This window comes from Anser cygnoides, chromosome 3 (genome assembly GCF_040182565.1).
Source record: "Anser cygnoides isolate HZ-2024a breed goose chromosome 3, Taihu_goose_T2T_genome, whole genome shotgun sequence".
Taxonomy (NCBI): Eukaryota; Metazoa; Chordata; class Aves; order Anseriformes; family Anatidae; genus Anser; species Anser cygnoides.
In genome coordinates, this window is record NC_089875.1 from 22,342,055 (window position 1) to 22,349,053 (window position 6,999).

A 6,999-nucleotide genomic window follows, 5' to 3' on the forward strand; every position below is an offset into this window, starting at 1 on the left:
GCCTTTTAAGAGGCATACTACTCAGATTTTTTGTTCAACTAACTGGATAATTTTATAAATTTGATAGTGTGGCTTGTCCTTTCGTTGTGACATATGCAGAGAAGCTCCTAGAATAACTTAAATGGGTAACTAATTCTGAAAGAGAAATAAACTAAGGAGTCTTGTGGCAGATGGAAGCAGTGCATTTTAATTTTAGGCATTTGGCACTGGTTTATTTCACAAATTTAGTTTTAATTGACTAGCAAGTCAAAAGAGCTAAACCTTGCTTGGCCCAGATATCTTCCAGTTTCCTCTTGTTTGTAGAATCAGCTGGCCCACCCGCCTACCTACCAGCTTTTTCAGTAATATTTTTCCTTTTCTACAGCTAAAAAGAACAATCTTTAGCAGCTTTTCCCAGCCGTCAGAATTCTCAGTCTATTTTGCCTGCTCCCATGAATATCTCTGCTTAAGCAAAGCTGTGCTGCTGCCCTTCATTCCAGAGAGCATGAATCATCTTAACTTTGTATATTTCTGTACCTATCTATATAAAGCCAATAAGGATGGGGTGGTTCCAGTTTTGTTAGGCTTCAGGCCAACTCCAGAGTACGTAGAGTTTAATATTCTATGGATTGCATGCGAGTAACAAGGTTTTGTTTAATAAGAGAAGGCATAGGGTCAGCTCTTCCCATGCCTGTCCTCTCGTGTAGTTTCTCATCAAGGAAAACATGATTTGGCCTATGGAAAAACGGACCATCTCCCTGCTTTTCTTCAGCTTGCTGTTAGGGAAACACTTTGGGAGTGGTTGTAGAATATCCTTGTGCCTGATGCTACTGCATCACGTAGTCTTCCCTGATAAAATGTGGAGGAAAGAGGTCCTAATTCTGCAGCTGCAAGGCAGATTCTTGTAGAGTTCAGAAGTTGAGCAGAACAAAAGGGCTGGAAGCTGCTGCCTGGGGTCCCTGCTGCTTCCTAGTGGAGATAGGGCTCTTTCTCTTTCCTCTTCTCTCCTTTTGTTTGGAGTCCATAAAAGTATTTTGACTATCCGATACTTGCAGAAGAAGGTGGTCTGTAATGCTGCATCTGTTCAGAGCTGGCTCAGTAGCTGTCTTCAGGGAGGAAGGCAGAAGACATCTGGCACACCACACTGCACAACTTAAAATGACAAACTCCTCATTCTTATGAAATGAGTCCTGGCTTAGTTAATATCCACACAGAGCAGTCATCAATGTTGCTTACTTCCAGCCCCTGCAAATTGCTCAATGATTTCTTCAAGACTTGCTGAGGTAAGGAGTAAGAGGGGCCAGGAGAAGGCTTTAAATATTGAAGTCCCTTAAGCTTTTATTAAATAGATAGGATCCTACTGCTAAATAAAATGCTAAACATATTCTAGGACCTCAATGACAGACACAGGAGACAGGGCAAGTTCTTGGTTAACAGATTGTCAATTTCCTTCACTGTTACCCTTAAAGCAAAGGCTTTTAGTCTCTGTCAGTGTGTAAACCTCAAAGGTTTCACCTCGGTAGATGATCTAGCAGATAAGGGCTTTTCCTTAATCATTAATTTTTACACACAGAGTGGCCAATACTTATTAGAAAAAACATTGTTTTCAAATGCATCTTTTTAATTGCTTTTCTCTCTTAAGGGATGTTGAAATAAGACTTACGTTGAACTGAACGGTTTCAGCACTTGCTGAAAGATGCTTGTGTTGGTGCGATGCTTCATCCTTTGGAATGATTTCCTTTTGTTTAAACCCATGTGTTTAATCTCTCAGGTATCAAATTTTGAAACGAGTCAGGACACTTTTTTCAGGCCTTCAGATGTGACGTCACGAACACAGATTTCTTCCAAGAAGCACTTTGGAAGATGATTTTAGGAATACTCATCAGAAGTATTATTTCTTCATAGTGCTTCAATTGTTTCAATAGCCCATCCTCTCATGCCAGTGAGTGAACTTCTCAAGCATTATTTTGTAACATTTTCATAACGTTTCTTAATTGTTTTCAATATATGTTGTTAATTGTGAACTTCTAACCAGGATCAGACTTGCATTCAGGCTTGATGCCACTAGAGTTTCTTGCAGACAAATATTCTCAGAAGTAGCTAAATAATTAATAAAAATAGTTCACTTTAAAAAAAGTTAACACTGGTTACGCTTCTCATCAGAAACTTAGTGCGTAGTTTAGAAATGGTTAATCATAAAACATGCTGATGTACTTACTAATCATGTTTTAAATCGCATATTAAAGATGTGGGATCACTAGTAGAGGGTAGCATAGGGTTGTTTGCTGTAGTTTAAAAACCTATTAACATATTTGAATATTGAAATACTTGGAGTTTCCAATAGCCATTCCTGAGCCCTTTATAAACTACATTTATGAATGTAATCTTGGAGATTATGACTGAGGGCCCTTGGCTATAGAGTCACTTTGTTGCTTTTAACTTTGTTTTTCTATCCCAGTCAGGAAGAACATTCCCATTCTTGTTCAGAACAGAAACAAACGTAAGAATTGCTTGATTCATGCAAAATGGTAGTGAAAAGCTTTCTAGTTTGTGGATGTTTATGATTTACTTTGAATATTTTCTGCATTGACTTTCTCATTGTCTACAATCTATTTAAAGAGGATTTTCTTTGTTTTTCAAGTGATCTGTAAGTTGCAAATCTTGTTGGCACTGATGTATTGGAGTGGGAAGCTGCTGACAGAAATACAGGTAGTGAGCATTTCTGGGCTTTATTTCCACCTCTGCAGCTTCCTAACAGTGTTCTTTTGAGGCAGCCTTATACTGAGTGCCCTGTGTTCAGGGACAGATACTGGTGTGCATCCATTTCAGAAAGCGTGCCTGAAGTTGGGCTTCTGAATGAAAACCCTCACTAGAGGGTTGGGTACCACAACTTACTCTTCTTTGTAACTGAGAATTTGACATACCTGCACATACCATACATGCAGTCGCCACCTTGCAGTGCTGCTTTGGAGATCAAGGGTGATCAAAATCATGTTGTTAACATGTTGTTAGCAACCTACACAATGGTGAAAAGACTTTCTAATTTATAATTCCTGTGAGTTTCAAAAGAGCTTACAGTTCAAAAGTAACAGATGTCACAGCTATGCATTGGTGACAAGAGTGTGTTTTTGCATACTGTTTTTTTTAGGTGATTGAAATACTTGACAATACCTGCTGAAATTTTCTTGGTTATGTGCTTATGAAAGAAATATATTTTTATTAAAAAAATACTTCATAAAATTCTCAAATGGGTGTTACTTCATGACAGAGAGACAATGAAGATTTTTCAGAACCTTCAGGGCTCCTTACTCTGCCAGACAATGTATTAGACCTAAGTATAAATATACTTCCAGTAAAACAATTGAACAAACAAATTCAGCTCATGGGGTTAATACATTGTCATTCATTGTGCAGATTTTGTTAGCAAAGGGACTAGGCCTTGCAAGACATTGAACACCTTTCTGACATTGTCTCAGTGCAACCAGGTTAGGCCAAGACTGCCAGTACCACTGCTGTTTTTTCTTCATTAATCTTATTTTTTTTAACTGTTGAAGCAATTATTACAATCTTGTGTGTTATTGTCTAGAATTAAAGTAGAAGTGAAATAACTTTTATGTAAAGAAGATAGTTCAAGTAAGAAGGGAAATGAGTTACCTCTGTGTCTTCCTGTAACATCAATATTGCACTTAACCAGAGACAGACCATTGTCTTTGTTTCTCATTCACTTCAGTTACTGTTGGAGCATAACACTGGACCATCTGCCTTATGACAAATTGTTGTTTCGTTTTTTTTTTTTTTTTTTTGTACTACAGAACTAAGCTTGCTTTCTTGTTCCAGTGGTGCTTTGCATGCTGTCTATGTATGGTGCTGTTTTAAGATAGTTGTCACAAAAATGCCACCATTATTTGAGGTTAGTAATCAAGATGACCTGCCAAACTAGTGATAAATCTGTATCCAAGTAGTATATAATTCTTTCCTTCCTTATGCGTTGTGCTGCCCACATGCAGACAACTTGCTGGTGACCTGCTGGATTTGTCCTCTGAAGGTCAAAGGCAGGGAACCTGTCTGAAGCCTTGGTAATTCAGGAAGCAATGTAACAAACCATGACGCAATGAGGAGTGCGTGTGAGGGTCCCCCGTGCATACAGCCTTGTGGACCAAGTGAAATGTACTGCAGTAATGTACCTACCTGCTCTGGGTGTGTTTCTGTACTCCCTTGTACACGTCACTGACTTTATATGCTTGTTATTCATGAAGGAAATTTGGCTAAAACAGTTATGGCATTTATCAATAATAACTGAGAACTTAGTGCCCCAAACCTGCTAAAGTTATAAGTGGAAAAGAGCCTTCTTGTTTCATGCTTTATTCCTAATGGTCCTTCCCGATACTGGTAGGAGGGTAATTGGTTAAGGGATAAAATTAGTCAATCTGTGGACTCGAGTCCTTTATTTGAGTTGTTACTGGGTCTCACAGCTGCATTATTGGCTTGTGTGTGCCTTTTTTTTTTTTTAAGCACTGATTTATCTGTTAATGAGGCGGGTGTTCAAACAACACTTACATTTGTGAGAATAGGCATTTCAGCTGTCAGCCTCTATCCATGACAGAGAAATTTGGAAGTTGATGTCCAAAGGACAGATCGTCCTCTGACATAGTTAATGGTTATAATTCTCCTGCTCTTGATACCAGATACCATTTTTAAATCTTGTCTGCACAATGCCATTCTTTCCCTTCTTAGAAGGGGTGTGTCACAAACCCCTCCTCTTGAGGTATACTGCAGGAGGGCTGCCACATTCAGCCCTGGGCTGGCAGATGTGCATCTGTTTGAGCATTTGCATAAATCTGATAGCCTGATGGGTCTGCAGCACCTCAGATGGGAAAGAAAGCTGTAGGTGATGTTCTTTGCCTACTGAGGTAGCGTAAAATGCTGCAGAGCAAAGTAAAGGAAGGATGTGTTATGTAATGCAGGATGGGAAAGGAGACTTCTACAATGAAAAAATCACAAGCTAAGGTTGCCAATTTTTCCAGTATTTGGTACCTCTAAAGAGCAGCCCTCAGGATAATGTAAATATGTCAGCTTCGTGTAGCCTTCTGCTATAGGGAGATGAATCCCAACTGAACTCAAATGGAACCACTCAAGAATATTGTTTTCATTGGTTTAGGTAGCCAGGCATAGAAAGCAGGTTTAAAAATGTGTGAGACTGGGAGAAGAAGGGAGAGAGGCAATACAAAGACTTTCTCCAGAACTAGTTTTGTGAGTGCAGCAGAAAACCTTAACAGTGCATGTGTGTTGTTTTTTTTCCCCTGGGGTAATATGAAACAAAGCACTGCATTCTGTGAACTCATGGGGATTATCTCAAATGTGTGTTGCTTAAAAACATTAGGAAAAACATTTCTGAAGCTGCATAAACTCACTAAAGCTTTCCTTCTGTGTGGACTTCACCAGCAGCTTGCGAAGAAGCCAGGACTGCAGTCCCCAGGCTGTCTGGCTTTTTATGGGTTAAAATATTGCATTATTGGCTGGCCCATTTTTTGAATTTGCTGCCAATTAATCTTGCTCTATACGTAATCTTCTTAAACCTCTGTAGTGCAATGTGGATGCATATTCTAACTTGAGTTGCATAACTTTAATTTCCTGAAATAAACTCCGATAGATGCTCTGTTAAGAATACAGTATTTATAGGTATCATTTGTATGTTACTTATTGGGGCATTACCCAAATCATCATGGAGTGGTTCAGAAATAGCATGCAACAGCCGTAATACTGAGGAAGAGATGCAGGTCAGGGGTTCAAACACAGAGATTAAATGGATGACTTCTACCCTACTGTCTTTACTTTGTCATGCTTGCTGTAAGTAGATGTCAAGACCCTGTGGTATATAAACCCCTGCGCTTGCATTTCTCTCCCTTTTATTTTTTATTTTTAGTTAGCAAACCTGATCATTTTCCTCTGCTGATACTTACAGCAGAAATCTTACTGACTTTAGTGGAAACAGGATTTCCTGTGGTGATTAAAACCACAGGTGCTAGGATTAAGGAAGGCCTTTTTTTTTTTTTTTTTTTGGTGGTACATACACTAAAACTGGAAAGATACAGAGAAGATTAGTGTGGTAACCCCAGGGCTGACAAGCAGATTTGGAAGAGAACATGAGAGGATCAAACTGGGAGGTGTAACCATGGGGGAACTTCTCTGGCATTCACGAAATTTTTATCAAGGCTTCAGTCTTAACTAATTTGAAGATGGGAATTGGCTGATAGAAGAAGGAATGCCTTTGAATGCAGCACTCGTGTGTGTGTGTTCAACCTTTTTTTTAAAAAAAAAAAAAAAATTATATTTCAGGATAGGAATTTTAGACAATTGATAATGGTGTTGATTTCCCTCATGTCCTGCAGTGTTCTTTGGAGAGCGTGGGCAACTTTACCACAGGGGAGCTATTTTTTGGGATGTCAAATCCAAGCTACGAAAGACAGGTAATAACTGTAGCAAGGAAATGCATACTAATGGTATGGTCATGTTCCTTTCTGTTTGCAGAATTCTTGTACTTTTGCAGGAGAGTTATTCTAAGGGCCAGCTATAATATCTCAGTACTTCCTGAACGTTCCCCTTTCCTGTAAAATCTAGTAATATTGGCTTGAGGTGTCTTGGGATATTGATCCTGTCTGATGTTTTTTTCATAGTAGCATTTAGATATATTTTATTAAGGTACAGTTCTAAATACAGACTGCACACTGCCTTGTGGACATTACTGCTTGCAGTAATACGGTGTTCTCACTTGGTGGTGGAGGGGGTGGCATTCCACAGGATCCCAGAAGAGCCTCCTGAATGGCTTTCTGGGCCATATCCTGTTGACAGTTCTCTTGTGGTCTTTTCCACTGAGCTTACTGACTCCGTTTGCGGGAATGAGAACTTTCGTGTATGGATGTATTCCACTTTAATTTATATATATATACATACATATCAGAAACATACCTTCGATTTGCAAGTTGGCAAGTAGTTACACATGCGTATGTATATATGGATAGC